The sequence below is a fragment of the Periplaneta americana genome, unplaced genomic scaffold, assembly GCF_040183065.1.
Source record: "Periplaneta americana isolate PAMFEO1 unplaced genomic scaffold, P.americana_PAMFEO1_priV1 scaffold_28, whole genome shotgun sequence".
Taxonomy (NCBI): domain Eukaryota; kingdom Metazoa; phylum Arthropoda; class Insecta; order Blattodea; family Blattidae; genus Periplaneta; species Periplaneta americana.
In genome coordinates this window covers 888,348-907,095 of record NW_027185509.1, presented here as the reverse complement: position 1 = coordinate 907,095, position 18,748 = coordinate 888,348, and positions in this window count along the sequence as shown.

Below are 18,748 nucleotides of genomic sequence, written 5' to 3'. Positions count from 1 at the left end.
GAATATAGTAAGTATTACCAACTTCTTTATTTCAGAGTTAAATGTTAGTGATCTTTTAGTCACTTTTACATGTTAGTTCTAGGTTTTTGTACTAGGTGTTGCCGTGATTTTCTTTTAATTTTATTGGTTATAGTTGTCATTTGTTCTAGAATTTTCGTTAATTTTGAATGGATAATGACGTTATTAGTTATTCTTGGTTGTTTGACGTGAGTGGTGTTATGTTGTGTCTGATGGCTAAAGCTATTGAAAGTTTCTCGTTTTATGAGTTTTGTGATTTTCTTTCGATTTGATTGGTTATAGTTATCATTTATTCTAGAATTTTCATTAATTTTTCATGGATAATGATGTCCTGTTGTTCTTGGTTGTTTGACGTGATTGATGTTACATTGTAGATTTGTCTGCATTTGTAGAATGCGCATCATCATGCTTACGAAAAGCCACTTTTCAGTGCCAATAATTTATTTTGTGTGCACAAGGTTGGAATTTTAAAGTAAGAGGGAAAGGAAGGAAACCGTGTTCTGAAATTTATCTATTAAATTTTGTGTCGATTTTGATTTAGTTCTTTCGCTGGTGAAGAAGGATTGTGTTGAATGTTGAAAAGAAAACTGTTTTTCTGTGGTTTAAAGGAATTATTTCCTGAATTTTCTGTAGATGTTACGATGTAATAAGTGTTCGAAGAGAATTTCATTTAGTGTAAACACGTGGTTTATTTATGCAACGTTGACTGTACGACAAAGTGTTGGTTTAGTTCTTTGTTGCCTGCATGGTTTAAGTTTAGATTGCCTTAAAGCCTGTGTCATTTATACTGGAAGTGAAGAGGTTGTCGTTGAAGACGTCGATGAGAATTGAATTTTATTTGATAAGATGATAAATTATTATGTTTTGTTTTGTGTTTTAGTGATTTTTGGGGGTAAAGTGCGGACGAAAACTGCCAGAAAAGTACTACCAACTATGAAGTTCGAATGCCACCAAACGCCAAAAAAATCAAAGGCGAAAAATTAAATATATTTTCATTTTTTTGGAGGGCTTGTTCTTCTTTAAAAATATGAATATATATTTGATTTTTCATCTTTGATTTTGCGATGTTTGGTGACATTTGGACTTCATAGTTGGCAGAACGTTTTTGGTAGTTTTCGTCAGCCATGTTGGATTTTGCCCGTCTTCTAGGAAATTACCTTAATTTTTTTTACATTTTACGTTTTTATTAGTTTCTTTCCTTCAGTTTGATTTCTTACTATTGTTCAGAGGGCCATTATCTCTTTTCATTTAAAGTATATTTCATAATGAATGCATGTCCCCTAATGGAAAATAACTGATTCACAGGAAAATTATGCTGATAATGGATTACTACACAGTAAACTTACTGTATTCATGACGACATAGAATACATGACAAGAAAATTAAAAGAGGAATACGAACATTGGGGATTGACAATAAATATAAAGAAAACTAAATATTTATGTATTGGCGAGGAAATAGAACCATTGCAACTAGACAATGTGGAAATTATACATCCAAGTACGGAATGTATATATTTAGGGACGAAAATAGATCAGTTTGGGAAAAGTAATACAGAAATTGAACATAGAATTTCAGAAACAAAGAAAGTAATTAATGCTCTAAATTCTCTTTGGTGGAACAAACATATAACAAGAAACAGGGAACTGCAAATTTATAAAACAGTAATTCAAAGTATTCTTACCTATGGCGCAAAAGTATGGCAAATTTCTATAAGGGGACAAAATAAAATTTTGGCTACAGAAATGGATGTTTTTAAAAGATCAGCAGGGAAATCAAGAAAAGAAAGAGTAAAATATAGACAGATAAAAGGAATTATGAAAGTAGAGGAAGAACCAGACATTATTGACGTTATAGAGAAGAAAATACTACAATGGTATGGACATGTGAAGAGAATGACTGAGGAACGACTACCACGACGAATTATGGAATGGATACCGATAGAAAGAAGGAAAAGAGGTCGTCCAGCAAAGACGTGGATAGAAGGGGTACAGACTGCCATTACTTCAAGGAATTTGACACCAGAGCAATGGATGGCTAGGGAGGATTGGTGTTTGGTTTCTGGAAGATTGCATCAGCAGTCATGAAACCGGAAGAAGAAGAAGAAGAAGAAGAAGAAGAAGAAGAAGAAGAAGAAGAATCTTCCTGCTAACAGTGCTTAAACACTATTAAAACAAACATTAAGCTAAGTAATTATCTGTTCTCTGTTCATAGATCTTCATTTTACACATTTATCATTTTTATATTATCATATTTTCTGTATGAATGTCTAACTAAGAAAACTGCATACAGTACTGAAGTAGTAAAGACAAATTATAAGCAAATGTTATATTCCATAAATTATGCAAGGTGGGGCAGAAATATTTCCCCATTTTGGAAGTTTCGTAACTTCAAGAAGTTTAGTGATATATATGTAAAAGTGTTGTAGTAATACTTGTTGTGTAATGTCATTGTGTCACTGTACTTATGTTTTGAATATCACACCATGGAGATGACGTCCTTGATTTTGTACACACTCTTCCAAGCGTCTCTGCAAGTTTCCACATGCATGTTCCACCATATTTAGAGGCACAGCTGCAGTTTCCCTTCAGATGACATCCTTCAGTTCCTGAATGTTGTGTGGCTTGTGAGAAAATACTTTGAGATAACCCAAATAAAGTGATCACATACAGACAGGTCTGGAGAGCGGGGAGTCCACAGAACATCACCACCTCTCGACATAACATGACCAGGAAACAAGCCACGCACCACCGCCATGGATGGTCTAGCTGTATGTGGTATTTCCCCATCCTGCTTATACCATATCATTGGCGCCTGAATTCCATGACGTTGAAGTTCTGGAGAAAGAAAATTCTGTATCATCTCAACATATCAAGCATTATTCATTGCCACCACTTCCATTTTTTACTTTCAAAGAAGTTTGGGCCAATAATCCCAAACTGTGCGACACCGCACCAGACAGTGATGCGTTCACTGTGAATCGGTCACATGTTGATCTCTTTCGGATTTTCCTATGCCCAGTAGCGGAAGTTCTGTTTGTTTACACTTCCGGACAAACAAAAATGTACTTCATCTGACATTAATAGAACAATATTTTGGACAGGATTTCAAGAAACTGTTCAGCAAATCTCAGACGATTTTTCATATCACAATCTTTAAGTTGGTGGACCATTACCATTTTGTATGGATGAAAGTTAAGATTGTGTGGCAAGATTCTCCTAAGGCTGCGATTATTTAATTGCGGAACTGAACTAAAGGATAAAATGGCATAGCATAAGGAATAAATTGATATTACTATTTGATATTTGACTTCAATATTTTCCATTTTATATGCAGTTGAAAATGGGGAGCTATTTCTGCCCCACCTTGTATGTAGAGAGTTTCTGAAAATGTGTTCAACATTTACAAAAGCAGAAAGCAAGGCCTAAATAATTTTTGATAACTTGTAATTAAATTATTACACTGGTCAACACACATTTTGTTGCCAATCATCTGAAAGGTAATTTGTTGCACTGATTCCGAATATGACATCAGTTTTGCCAGATTGGCTCTAGTATTTGAGATATTTAATATGTCACTGAAATACATTAATAATGCAAGAAATATATACACTAAGGTATAGCCTGACCTATTCACAAATCACATGAAGAATTAATCACATTGCTTTAAACTAAGTATATGAAATGCCAAACATCAGTCAGTTCAGTACAATGAAAATAATCCCAATCAACACGTAACAAATCGCCTCTATTTGATTTGTTTCTGTGTGGCTCATCAGGGCAATCAGAGTGAAGACTCCAGCAGTAGTCAGCCATCATGTGCATCCCACCTTCCTTAGTATCTTTCTTCCATCACCTTTATGTCTTGTGGAACCTCTCCCCTTGTTACTCACTAAAAGCACAAAGATTATCTGGAAACCAGTCTAAGTGACTATGAAGAAAGTGAACTTTTATGCTCATAGTAGCACCCAAATTTTTTAAGTTTGAAAGTATGTTTTGTACCAGTTCTTCATATTGTCAGTTTTATGGTTACCAAGAAAGTTTTTAACAACCAAGACAAATTTGTTCCAGGCAGATGCTTCAGTATCAATGATGGAATTTATGAAATTTTGATCCTTGATGAGTTGGAAAATTTGAAGGCCATTGAAGATCCCAGTTTTTAGTTTTTCCATACTCAATCTAGAAAAGAATCTGAAAAAGTATTTGAAACAAGCACCACCTTTGTCCACAGCTCTAACAAATTGCTTCATAACTTCCAGCTTTATATTGAATGGGGAAGAATGATTTTTTCCCTGTGAACCAGCGGTTCTTTAATGATGTTTGATGCACCTACAGTCATATTTTCCCTTGAAGTCCATACTACTTTTTTGCAGTGGTCTTCTTTTTCCATAGAGACCTAATGATTTACAAATGTTCCGCAACATTCCCAGACACATACAAACTTTCTTAGCAAGAGCCAGGACGGCTATATTATCACTCAGAAGTATCTTCACCGCTTTAATCTTGTTGACTCCAGTAATTGTTGCTGGTGCAAAGAAGATTTGGAACATATCCTCTTAAACTGCCCTGTCACAAACATCCATAGAACTAATCTAAAATCTGCAATCCCTGTAACCTTGGACAATTCTCTCCAATACATACTGAATACACCTCATCTTTGGAATGTGGCTGTTGAAATATACAACCAGCATCGTGCTTTTTACCCATCATTTGTAAGAAGAGGAAATCCATAGTGGAACACGTGTGTTGTCAGCAAATAGCTGGATACACTACGAAGATAGAATTCTTTTTCCTTGCTATCCCACAAGCAGATGAAACAAGGATACTTAGTGTATCCACTTTGCTGCGCAAGTAAGAAGTTCACCATCTTTAAATCGACACATGTAGACCACTGGTGCTCATGGTATCGAAGCTTCTGCAAGAACATTGTTATATTTTCATTTTCCTCTTTAAGTTTGGTTGAGTAACCTATTGGAATAGATACATAGTAATTTCCATTGTGCAGTAAATCACATTTTAAGCTTCTGCTGGAACTATCCACAAAAAGTCGCCAATCTTCTGGTCGGTATTCCCATTTGGAGAAGGAGCCCAGGGATGCACGAGACTCGTAGTAGATGCATATACCACAGGCAGCTAGTAGCCTGCCTGGGCTGGCTGTGTGCGCTAAGTCGAGTGAGTGTAAAACGTACTCTTTCTCTCGTGTTTGTTTGTACCGGTACTTTGTAGTTGCATTGTGTGCTTGTTTATAAGTGCAGTAAAACGTTCTCATTATATCTGCTGATAATGATATTATAGCCGATTTGTTACAAATACCGGTACCGTTTTCCCGAAGAATATTCGAAGAAAAGAAAACTTTAATTTTTAAAGGAAGACCAAAGCCTGCATTGCCAAATTTAATTCAGCAACAAAAGAATATTACTCGCCATTTTCAGAATACCAATTACGAAAGATGCGATTGGCTTACTGGAAGTGTTAAGTGTAACAGACTATTTTGTTGGAATTGTTTGCTGTTTAGCTGTGACAGAAGCTCCACTTGGACAACTACAGGATACAGCAAGCTAAATAATTTAACTAAAGCGATACCGGTAAGGGATCATGATGTTGCTATTGCTCATATTCGTGCTTCTAACGCACTCGCGACTTTTGGAACTGTGTGTATTGAAACTGAGCTAAGTGACCAAACACAACGAAGTATTAATCTACATAATGAAAGGGTAACACGCAATAGAGAATTCTGAAAAGGCTTATAAACGCCATTTGTTTACTTGCAAAACTGGAACTATCATTTAGAGGAAACGATAAATCGAAAATGTCCAACAACCGCGGTAATTATTTAGAACTTTTGGACTACACCACCCAGTACGACCCCCTTCTAAAGAGTCATTTGGAGACATCTACAGTATTCAAAGATGTATCAAATCGTATTCAAAATGATTTAATTGAATCTGTTGCCAGTACACTTAATAAGGAAATTAAACAGCAATTACAGAAATCTGATTTTTTTTGCCATATTAGCTGATGAGACAACTGACCTCGAATAAATCACAATTTTCTCTCGTTTATCGATATACGATTGAAGGAAGTGTGGTAGAGCGGTTTGTGTGCTTCCATGATGTGAGGACAAAACAGCGGCAGCACTTTCGGTCTTATTTTTAAGAGATATTCAAGACTTTTCAAACTGCAGTAAGAAACTTGTCGCACAGAGGGAAGTGCAGTGATGGCCTCTTCATTACTTGGTGTCAAGCTAATATTAAGGCGTCTTTTTTACAAGGTCTCTTTGTTCACTGCTGTGCACACTGTTTAAATTTAGCAATGCCCAAAGTGCTTCAAGTATTCCTGAATGCCGTATATTTTTTGCTACTCTTTCTGTGCTTGCAGCATTTTTCTCAAAATAATCAAAGCGCACAAAATTTGTCGATGAATTTCTGGATCGACGATTACCATACGTTTCCTGAACAAGATGGAATGACTTGCCAATACTGTTTACGAAAAAAAGGATGAGCTTCGCCATCATGTTGGTACATCAGTCAGAAGTGGACGTGACACTCTTTCTGTTATTCAAGGACATTTATCAGATTTAGAAAACTTTGAATTTTGCTTTCTTCTTGCAACTTTTCAAAATATATTTTCTCTAACTGATGTTTTGTTCAGTGTCCTTCAGAATGCTTCACTAGATATTGCTTACTGCAGAAGAAGGATAACAGAAACGCAAAATAATGTGAAATTTCTTAGAAACCGTTTTCAAGAGGTATATGACGAAACAGTTTCTGATGTTGGTCTTCCAGGAAAACGAAACAGAAATCTTTCTCTAGACATTACAACCAAATACAGAAGATTACATTTTGAAATTTTCGATAACATCAAGCAACATATTAATACAAGATTTCAGGATTATGGAAAGCTTACATTTTTGTGCTTATTAGATTCTTCAAAGTATAGCTCTTACATTACCAATTGTTGGTGTTAAAATAAATGGTTGCTTCTTCGATGAAGTATGTCTAAAAAACGAGTTAATTGTAGCATACAGTTCAAAAGAATTTTCCGATATGTCACCTTCTCGGCTAATGCAGATGTTAGGGACTTCAGCACAGTAGCGGCTCGCCGTCAAGAAAACAGGTGAAGTGCTGTTCACATAAACAAATGCATGAACAGTTTTACCAATATAATGAGTAGGCCTACTATTCGTAAACTACGTACAATTTTAATAGTTTTAGTACACATGCAAACAGGAAAACTAATTTATTCAGGACTCACCCACTTTCTTGCATACAAAGTCAATCCTCCTATCTTTTAAAGCAGCAAACCGTCAATGACGTCTTCATAAAATGTCTGAGTTTAACTGAGTGTGGACAGTATATCTCTATGCAAAGCTATGGGGCTAATGATGAAAGTCTCTCCTGTAATGTAGCATTCCGAGTGAAATTTTCAATATTTTCAAACAGAAAAGCTTCTTTCATCGGAAGAATTTTTAAAGTTAATTTATACAACTTCTCTATTTTCTTATCACTTTTTAAAATAAAGAACAATAATGGAACTGTAGATCGTCAAGAATTTAAAACATATTTTTATCCTCATATTTAAGTCAACAAAACGACATTTCTAATAAATTACAAACCGTGTCATTTTCGGGATGAATATTTCGCACTCATTTATCAACATTTTCTATGTGCTGGTACCTAAGTACTCGTATTTGTATAATAGCTACAGTGATTAAACATATAATATATACTTAGATGCAGGATTAATACACAGTATACACTTATCACTAGTATACTCTAAATACTTTAAATAAGTTAATATATACGTACACAGTATTAAATTACATATGTACATTTACGTGCGCGTTAAACTTTCAAATAGAAGAGCTTGAACAAAACTGGCGAGCTCATGAGAAAACATCATACACACCGCGGAAAACAACTTTTAAACTTTGCGAATGTATGTGGGGTGTATTCCTGATAAAATAACATGGAGCCAGCTAGTTTACCACTGCAGGGGTGGCTGCTCAGACACAGAATGAGGACACTATTCTCGAGTCAGGTAGTACATACTGTAAAATTTCACAGCCCTTGAACAATAGCCCCCGGCCTTGGAGACCATCTTCAACCCTTCTCTATTATTAGTACCGTTAGATCTGCAAACTGGTTACTCTTCCTTCAAGTCTGACAGTTCTCCGTAACTGAAAGACTCAGAAACGCACTTCACTCATACAATCTTTCTTTAGTGCGTGACGTCACGTTACCATGGAAACCAAGTGCTGTATGAGAATGGGAGCCCAAATAATTTCACCTCTACAGTATTGTAAGTTCCATTAGACACCACTTGGCGCTCGTAACAGTTGACATTATTCTATTCAGCGGACGGTTACAGGTACAGTACTATTTATACAACTAAACATTGTTTATAATGACTGAAAAAAACTTATTTTAGAAATACAGTACCGGTAGTAACTGGAATTAATTATTAATACGAGATAAAATTGCGTTTTACACATAAATAGGTGAAGTATTACTTCAGCTGAATAACCGCCCCTGCTTCAGCACTCGGAAAATCGATGCCACAGCTTTATCTATTAGCTCGCTTATTAGTGTGATACCAGTGTCCACTGCAACAGTTGAAAGATCGTTTTCTACATTAAGCGAATTAAGATATATGCACAAAACAGAAAAGGACAACAACGTCTTTCGGATCTTGGACTGATATCAATTGAAAGTGAGCTATTAAATACTCTGAAAGAGAGAGACACATTTTTCGATTCTGTAATTGAACATTTTGCTGCAAGTGATCGACGAATAGAATTCACTTACAAATAGGAAGGTACATTAAATGGATTTGATTTAGCTCTGAAACTACTAGACTCTTATGGTAGTAAGACTATAGAGTAGTCTTTTATAATAGTATTTTTAATTTTAGGCAGTAGTTGCAGTAGGTTTAATCTTACAGATTTTGTAAAAAAAAATTGGTACCAAATATCAGTGTGTTTTTATAATTAGTACTATTATAAGTATTTGCATCAATATAAATAGTAAGAAGGAAAAGAAAACTTGCCTACGCGGCTGCTTGGTAATCTGCTGCAGCATACTACTTCTTCATCTGGAATAAAATAAGGAAAAAGTGCTACCGGTACCTCTCTTGTCCGAAAAAAGTATGTTCGATTCAGGCTTTAAATAGTTATTTTATTTTAGTCTGGATGCTAAAGTTTTAGAAGACACTCCACTGATCAATCGTCAACACATTCACTTCTTGCATGATGGCGCTCCTGCACACTTCAGTCGTACGGCTCGCCGGTACTTGGATCGAAGGTTTCCTGATCGATGGATACAGTAGGTAGAGTTGGCCCCATTTGCTTGGCCGCCTCCACGCTCACCTGATCTGAACCCTCTCGATTTCTACTTGTGGGGCCATTTAAAATCATTGGTTTATTCGTCTCCGGTGCCTGATTTGGAATCCCTTCGGAATCGAATTGTGGCATGTTCTGAGGACATACGCAATACTCCTGGAGTTTGGGATCGTGTTCGCAGGTCAATGAGACATCGATGTGAGGTCTGTATTCAAGCAGGAGATGGACATTTTGAACATCTTCTGTAATGACAACGACCTGCGGAAAGAAAAACGTTCCAGTGAATTTCAATGTTGTGAACGCCATAAATCGGAAATGAAGCATTTTCGGACACATGTTGTAATGAACTATTTTGATTGTCTACATGTGGGAAATACATACCTGAAATTATGCCCCGTATTTTTTAAACATCCTGTATATATATATATATATATATATATATATATATATATATATATATATATATATATATATATACACTCTACCCCTTGCAGCGTGCAACCCTCTCAGCAATCGGTGTTCCGTCTCTTTCCCACTCACTCGCTGTTTCTCTCCAGGCCTTGGCATGGCGCCAACAAACCCAGGGCAGCCACGGGGCATCACAGGGGGGGGGGCACTTGGAATCGTCTGGTATACACTATATAGCTACCCAAGCATTTAAAAACGAAAGCAATAAACTGTGTCTGCACCTTTTAGAAGCTGAAATGGACGGAGGAGCTGAAAATTGCGCGCGCATCCCATTACATTTCTTATGAGATGTAGTGCCTGTCTCAGATCCATGCTGCAAACACTGGTTGTAACGTGGTTGGCGGTAGAGTGCCATGGCACTACCAGAACATGCCCTATGAACAGTTCCACAGTTACTGGTTACAAGATAGAAGTTTGTCCCTTCAGGCTCTTGTGCACAAAGTGGGCTCCACCAATAAGTAGGGTACAGATGTAATACTGATCCAGCAGCTAGTGAGAAAACTGACTAAGGTGAGCCATAGCTTTTATCTTTACTTAATTTTGTTCATGCCAATTTCTAAAAAGTCCTCCTTTTTCAGCAATGTCCTCTGATTTTAGATTCAATGTCCTCCTATAGAATTTCTTCTCATGGTAACCAAGCATAGGATGACATCTTCTACTATATATCTACATATTCTACAGTTCAGCAGAACAGAATATTACCTTATTTATAAAAGTAACATCTGCTGAACCTGACTACACTTTTGAAATATTCACAACACAAAACAATTCGTCTTTCTGTCCTCAAAGCTCTTAAGGAACTTGGAGGTTCATTGCCGCCCTCATATAAGCCCGTCATCGATTCCTATCCTAAGCAAGATTAATCCAGTCTATATCATTATATCCCACCTCCCTCAAATCCATCTTTATATTATCCTCCCAACTACGTCTCGACCTCCCTAAAGGTCTTTTTCCCTCCGGCCTCCCAACTAACACTCTACGTGCATTTCTGGATTCACCCATACGTGCTACATCACCTGTCCATCTCAAACGTCTGGATTTAATATTCCTATGTCACGTGAATAGTACAATGTGTGCAGTTCTGCATTGTGTAACTTTCTCCATTCTCCTGTAACTTCATCCTTCTTAGCCCCAAATATTTTCCTAAGCGCCATTATGCTGCTAAAATTGTGTATGTATACATGGCATTAGCAGGGTGCGAATTAAGATTGCTGGGTGAGGGGGGATAGAATCCTAGATAGAGAATACCACACATAAAATTATTATTACCCTCATTCGATACAGTTCAATGCTTGGTCGCACTGAGTTGCTTCTCTTGCATCTTGATCATAATAATAATTATATCCATGAGCAGGCTTAAGATAAGATGTGTAATTTCTAAGTTATTGATTATTGTCAGCTTGGAGGTGATGATAATACATCAATATTATTTTCTTTTCTTACTTTATACTGTACCGGTACTTCATAAAGTATACTCATATTAAAATAATTATATTTTGTGAGGAGGGAGGGGAGATAGAAGTATCTCTGGCAGGGGTGTTAATATGAATTTATGAGAGGGGGATAACAGCGAATAGGGATTATAAAGAATGGACACTGAGCGAATTTTCCTGTGTTTTGTTTCTCTGTGCGCCAGTGGCTAGTTCCACTTTCAAGCGCTAGATGTAGTGTAATCGAGCATACGCTAAGATAATAATTGAGAATAGAATTAAGGCACAGGATCCAAACATCGCCTACCTTATTGCATAATCCAGTAACGCTTTGCTTCAAATAAATTCAAGTTAACAGCTTTTCCTTATTTCTCAGTGACAAACTAGTTGTAATAATAATATTTTATATTTCAGATATCATAAATTATATTATAAAATAATACAATGCATTATTATCGAATTCGTTTAATATTTGTATATAATATAATATAGGTATATGGTTTTACTTCTCATAAGAGTTTTGTTTTTCCATTTTCAGCGCTATCAAATCATTACAAATTTTAATTGTTGTTGGGGTCAACGTCTGAACTCTCATTAACTCTAGAGTCTAGACATTACAGTTAATGAAGGATTTATTATTTTATGGATCCATTTTATTTTATTTGAGTACATAATGTACCTAGATGTGTTAATTATATGTGTTATATTTCCGCTGTGTCGACTGCTAGCTGGTGTGATGTCAGCGCCAACTCTAGGGAGAAAGCAGAATCTGACGCTCTAGCTGGCTTGAAGGTCATTGAAATCAGTCCGGCTACATCAAAGGTACCGACGCGAAGTGTCCATTCTTTATAATCCCTATTCACTGGGGATAACCTTCCAGCAGCGGAGAAATCCCCCCCCCCCGTTCCTCCCATTAATTCGCACCCTGGATATTAGATGCGTTTTCTGCACTATTATGATGCTTTCTAATATAAAACATACACTCGATCACAGCAGCTACAAAGAAGGTAATTTCGGATGCCATCACACGCTACACAACGAAGTATGAGAAAATAAAAACTTCCGCAGAAATGAGGTATCCTGTGACAGGCCTGAACTATAGTGAATTGAATTCCTTGTATAATGTAAGTATGCGGTTGTATAATTCAGAAAACACGGAAAGCATATTGTTCAATATGTATATCCGCTGTGGGATCAAAACACCCACTGTATCTATGAAACATCTAGAAGGTTCATACACATCCAAAGTTGCAGAGGAAACACTTTTTTTTTTCTGTTCTGAAGAATAATTTAAATTTGTTGTTGAGATGGAAAAGATTTTTGTAAAATTCCTTCCAACTGTTTTTGCACAGTAAGTTTGAAATAGACCTAATTATATTTCAAAGAGGTGAGTGAGTTAGAGATGAGCATACCTAATTGTCACTAACTTAAAAATAAAACTATTAACAAATATATTGTATACAGTTTGAAAATTAATTCCATGAAGTGCAAACCAATTATTCTTATCTACATTTTTTCGAATGCCTATGTTTCCGAAAGGCTATAATCTTACTTTCACATTTCCGAAAATAAATTCCGAAAGTCATTCTTCCGAATAGTAGAAATGTTAGAAATAATAAAAAATCATAAGCTTACGTAACAGGCCTACATATTATTGACTGAAATATAGAGGGAGTAAATCTTGAAAAAGCTATCTACAAACATGGAATGTAGGCTTTCATGGTCAGCGTTACAGGGATAGATTTTGTCCAGGCTAAAAGGCCGTGGTCTGTTGGTGCTGTTGCTACCATACGTTTCATGTGCTGCTCCGGCAGACATCGTCGTGGTGTGGCACACAGGAGCGCAAAGATCTCCTTAGCATGCTGGAACTGCGGCTGGTTGCCTTATGATATTTAAGGTCGGGATGGATTGCGGCTTGCCATTGTTGCCGCGGTCTACACCAGGGTCGATGTGTTGTGATGAGCTCATTATAGGACGATAGCTCATCATATGATGGTAACTCATCACAACATGACGACGACCACTGGTGCAGGCAGCAGCGACAATGGCGAGCCATGATCCATCCTGACTTTAAATACCGTAAGGCAACCAGCCACATTTCCAGTCATTCCCAGCATGCTAAGGAGATATTTGCCACACCACGACGATGTCTGCCAGAACAGCAGGACGAAATGTATGGTAGCAACAGCACCAACAGAGCACGGCCTTTTAGCCCTGATAATATCTATCTACAAACAACTTGTGATTTTTACTAAAATTGTAAGTTTAATTTCATGTCAAAAATAATTATCCGGCCTTTATTACTATCTCCCTGTAGATATGAGTCAAATAACAGGAATCTCTCACCATGAAGAATTTTTTTAGTATCTGTTGGGAATGAGAAACATCTTCTAATGTCGGATTTGGGGGTTGATTATGTCTCCTCCCTCTTCGAGTTGATTTCTTTAAATTTTCCCATTGGAACAAAATACTTATCACACCGGAAGAAACTCGTAATTCATTACAGGTACGCAATGGTCTTGGGCTGCATGCTTCATATTTTGTTTTATTACTACTTGCACCACCACTCTTTCTTCTCTATTCGTAGAAAAAAAAGTAGCATGATAGTTTGCCACTCTTAAACACTCGAAGTTACCCATTGCTGAAAGTGATGGCTTTTTACAGAATATTGCTTTGCTCGACGTCACTTGCATTCTCTGCCTTACAAATATTATTTTTAATACACAAGTGGATGTAGGCTAATATCGATTTCATCCCTCCCATTCAAGGAATACCTACTACTTAACTATTTTACGCTTTCTCTGAATTTTTTTCTTTGTTAGTGAATAAAACACAATACTTTTTACCTCGAACTATAAAGTAATGTAAGTATTACTTAGCAATGCCAAAGTATTTCATAAATTCTCATGCGATTATAATGGTTAATTGAAAATTTCCTTTCAGAAAATGTACCAACATTAGGAACAACTGTTCTGGAAAGCTGGTTTCAGAGAAAGGGATTCGGAAAGGAGTAGGGCCCAGATACAAATCGGTAAAGTACAAGTTAGGGATAAAGATTTCTGACAAATGATCGGGAACAGTGCAGGCCAACTACTAAAACCTATTCAAGTACATAAATTCCTTGCTGGACAACCATTGTAGTGTATAAGATTTTCCCCACTCTTTTAAGTGCCTAGGCTAACATGCTGCGTTTCACAAGAGAATGGTTAATGGAAAAGGTGAGTTATAGAAAAAGAATGAACAGATTAGGAGTTTGAAAAATGAAAATCTGGCTTGTAAAAGAAAATATTACAGATTGTTGTTTAGTCAACTGTCCGAAGACAGGTCTGAACATCACAAGTGATACCAAGATGGCTCCGCTTATAAGGCAGCTATGTCAGGAGATGATGGGGTAGGGTGGCCAGCTAATTTTCCCCTCCATTGCATACATCGCCGACTAGCTACATATTACACAAGTCAGACTGCAGATGCATACAAACAATTGTTCTTCCTCTGACACATATCGTCAAGTGAGACGTGCTGCCTGATAATAGATGTAGGCCTGCATATCAGCCAGAACCTCAATCACAGGATGCGACAGAAATGCAACTATAATATAAAAATTATGAAGCTTGACTAAAAAACTGAAGGAAAAACAACCTGATTAACGAAAATTTGCATGACATTGTAAACAGCAAATTTTTCAGATCTGACGCTTGATTTAATAAAGAGAGCTACAATATCCCATAATAATAATAATAATAATAATAATAATAATAATAATAATAATAATAATAATAATAGTAACTTAAAAACAATATCTTATCACAAAAATATTTTCATAAGCAACATGACACGAGTATGATTCTTCTGTTTAGGTACAATGGCTGTGTCCATACCTGTGCAGTAACGGTTAGCGCGTCTGACTATAAAACTCGAGCCATGGTTCAAATTCCGATCGGGACAGCTTACCTGGTTGAGGTTTTTTTCTGGGGGTTGGTGTCCTTCAACTCAATATGAGAAAATGCTGGTAACTATCGGTGCTGCAGTCTGGTCTTATTTCATAGGCATTATCAACTTTATTTCATTCAGATGCTAAATAATCCGATATGTTGATACAGCGTCGTAAAATAACCCACTAAAAATGACTGTATACAAGTCGGATAATGAAGGAGACTCATCTCGTGAGTTGCAGGGCCGTACAGCTTCCTTCCTGTATGAGGGTGAAGACGATTTTGCATAGAACATAAAGTCTACAAAATGATACAGACTTTCCATAATTTATTCTAATCATAATCATAATCATTTATTACATCCACTGATCATATACATGATATGGGACATGTCATATTTACAAACTAATAATTAATTACATAATATACATAAAAGTAATAACTATAATTAAATGCAACACAAATACAAATATTAAAAACTTGGAACTTGATTGAAAAAAACCACAGGTCGGTCGATTTCGGCTATAAGTCCTGTTTGCAGTATTTCTTGAAGTCAGGAGTCAATTTCAACCATCGCGTCTTTCATGAGAAGACATCCTTCTCGAAGTCAGGATCTGGAAAAGAGGAAGTAAAGTTTTTTGAAGTAAGGCGTTCTTTTTCTATTCAGTTATGACAGTTTTCAATAAATTCATTCATACTGTGAAAGCAGTTTTTGATTAAAATTTTATAAAGAGCTTTCTTAAATTTCTGATGTGCAGATATTTCTTTAAGATAATTTGGTAGGCTATTGTACATAAGAAGACCAGCATGAATGAAACTGTTTTTATATAGAGTTGTGTTAAAACTTTCAATAAAAATATTATCTTTATTTCTTGTATTGTGCTGGTGTGTGTCTGAATTTGTAGGAAAGCTATGCAAATTATATTTGATAAAATTTAAGGTTTCATAAATATAAATACAGAGTAATGGAAAGATATGTAATTTTTTGAAGAATGGTCTGCAGCTGGTAGTTTGAGACACTTGAACTATGGCTCTAATAGCTCTCTTTGGTAGTTTAAATATTTGGATTGCATTGGGTGAATTACCCCAAAAGATTATACCATACGTTAGGATAGAGTGAAAGCATGCGAAGTGCAATGTGTCAGCAGATTCAATAGATGATGCTCTTATTAGTAATCGCAAGGCAAAGCAAATTTTACTTAATTTCTTCCCTAGTTCCTGAAGGTGTACGGACCATTTTAAATGTTCATCTAGCCATATACCAAGAAATTTTGTATTGTTAGAATATTGAATTGTTTCATTTTGATACTCTATGACCGGCCACTCAGAATTATTATTTTGTGAATGATGAAAAGAAATGGCTATGGTTTTCGACTTATTGATTACCAGTCTGTTTCTCTCAAACCATTCTACTAGTTGATTTATTGTCTTTTCTATAAGAAAACCCATCGTATTGACATCTTTTCCTGATAAAAAGATACTGGTATCATCTGCAAAGAAAGTTGGTTCTCCATGACTGATGTATGACTCTAAATTGTTTATATATATCAAAAAGAGAATTGGTCCAAGAATTGAGCCCTGTGGAACACCATACCCTAAGCGCTTTTTTTCAGACAGATAATTTATTATTTTACCATTTTCTTTACAAGTGATCTCTGTTCTTTGTTCACGGTTTTCCAGATAGGAAGTAAACCAACTGTGTGCCAAGCTCTAATTCCAATAGTTTTTCATTTTTCCAACAAAATAGTGTGATCCACTAGATCAAATGCTTTTGAGAGGTCTAAAAATAATCCTATTCCTATTTCTTTCTTGTCGATAGATTTATATACTTTTTTTTTTTAATTTATAGTTGCCGTATTAGTTGATTTACCCTTACAAAATCCATGTTGGGTTACAACAACTATATTATGTTGGGTTAAAAATGATATAAGCCTCTTGTGCATAACCTTTTCTATTATCTTAGAAAAAACAGAGAGTAAGGAGATTGCTCTATAATTTTGAACTTCCGTCTGTTGTCTTTTTTATATCAGGGTTTCACTTTTGCCATCTTTAAACTGTCTGGGAATTGGCCTGTTGACAGTGAAAGATTTACTATGAAAGTTACAGGAGTAACTATATTTAGAAAACATTTTTTGATAATAAAATCTGGAATCCCATCGATGCCAGATGATCTTTTATTCCCAAATTGTTTAATAATTTCCGTAATTTCTGTTTCATTAGTAGGATTTAGGAATATGCTATTACAATTATCCTTGTGTTTTGTTATATTATTGTTTTTAATCTGTGTACTGTTACCCAGCATAGTTTCTGCGATACCTACATAATAATCGTTAATTATGTTTGCTATTTTATTGGGGTCACATATTTCTCCACCATCACATTTTAGTTTGATATTCTTTATGTCATTACTATTTTGTCCCAGTTCATCTTTAATAACTTTCCACATAGCCTTTGACTTGTTCCCAGCTGAATTTATAAATTTATCATTGTGCATTTTTTTGGCTTGACATATTACTTTATTATAAATTTTCTTGTAATGATAATAATAATCTTTAAACGTTTTTGAGACATTCCCCCCTTTTAATGAGACATTTATATAAAATTTATATAAAATTCTCTAGTTTCTAAAACTGTATAGTTTGTAGTATTTCAAATTTTGAGTGATGTGTTAAGAAAAATGTGGAGTTTTTTTACTACAGTTTAGCGGTTTTTTTTAAGCTTGTGCAGCGGTAAATGGAGTTCTGAGTTGGCGACACTGGCCACAGGGCACAGTTCAGTGTAGCCAACAGGACGGAAATTCCGTCAAAACTGACGGAACTTCAACGTAGCAGACGGGGAAAAAATGGCTTTGACGGGTGACGGATTTTCTGGCGGAAGTTACAATTTACATTGTCTTTTGACAATTTTAGCTCCTGTCATTCTTAATTGTTTAATTTTTGAGAGATTTTACTATTTATTTGAACAGCCCTGCCTGTTCCGTACTATGTTTAAGAATCCCCTGTTTCAGATTTCCTGTTATTCAAGTTAGATGTTGAAGAATTATTATTTTAATCAGGATTAGTAAGTAAATTGTGTTAAATTTTGCTTATATATTTATTTATATTGAATCCTATTCTTTTTTTCATTTTGACGGATTCTGACGGATTTTCAGGTGTTATCACAGTCTAAGACATACAGTCACGCAACTCATACGTATAAAATATGCCAACATTTGACAGCTGGCGCGACAGTAGCCCTCTAGCGGCAGGCAAGTTAAAAGTGTGCACACGACATATGATAACATATCAGAAAACGGGTTTTGCGTAATTTGTTTTATATTTTTATGCTATACAGTAAGTGTATATGATTCTTAGTAATTTTAATTTAGAATCCTAGAAGAATTTCACACGCAGTTAATCTACAAGTTTCAGAAGCTGAGAATAAACGTAATTTTTTCTGCTCCTTACAACTGAATCATGGAACTGTTCACGTATCATGGTTTGAAATACTATAATTGTTCGTACGTGGATGGTTAATTAAATTCATTCCTGAATATATTTATGAATCATTAGAACTCTATAT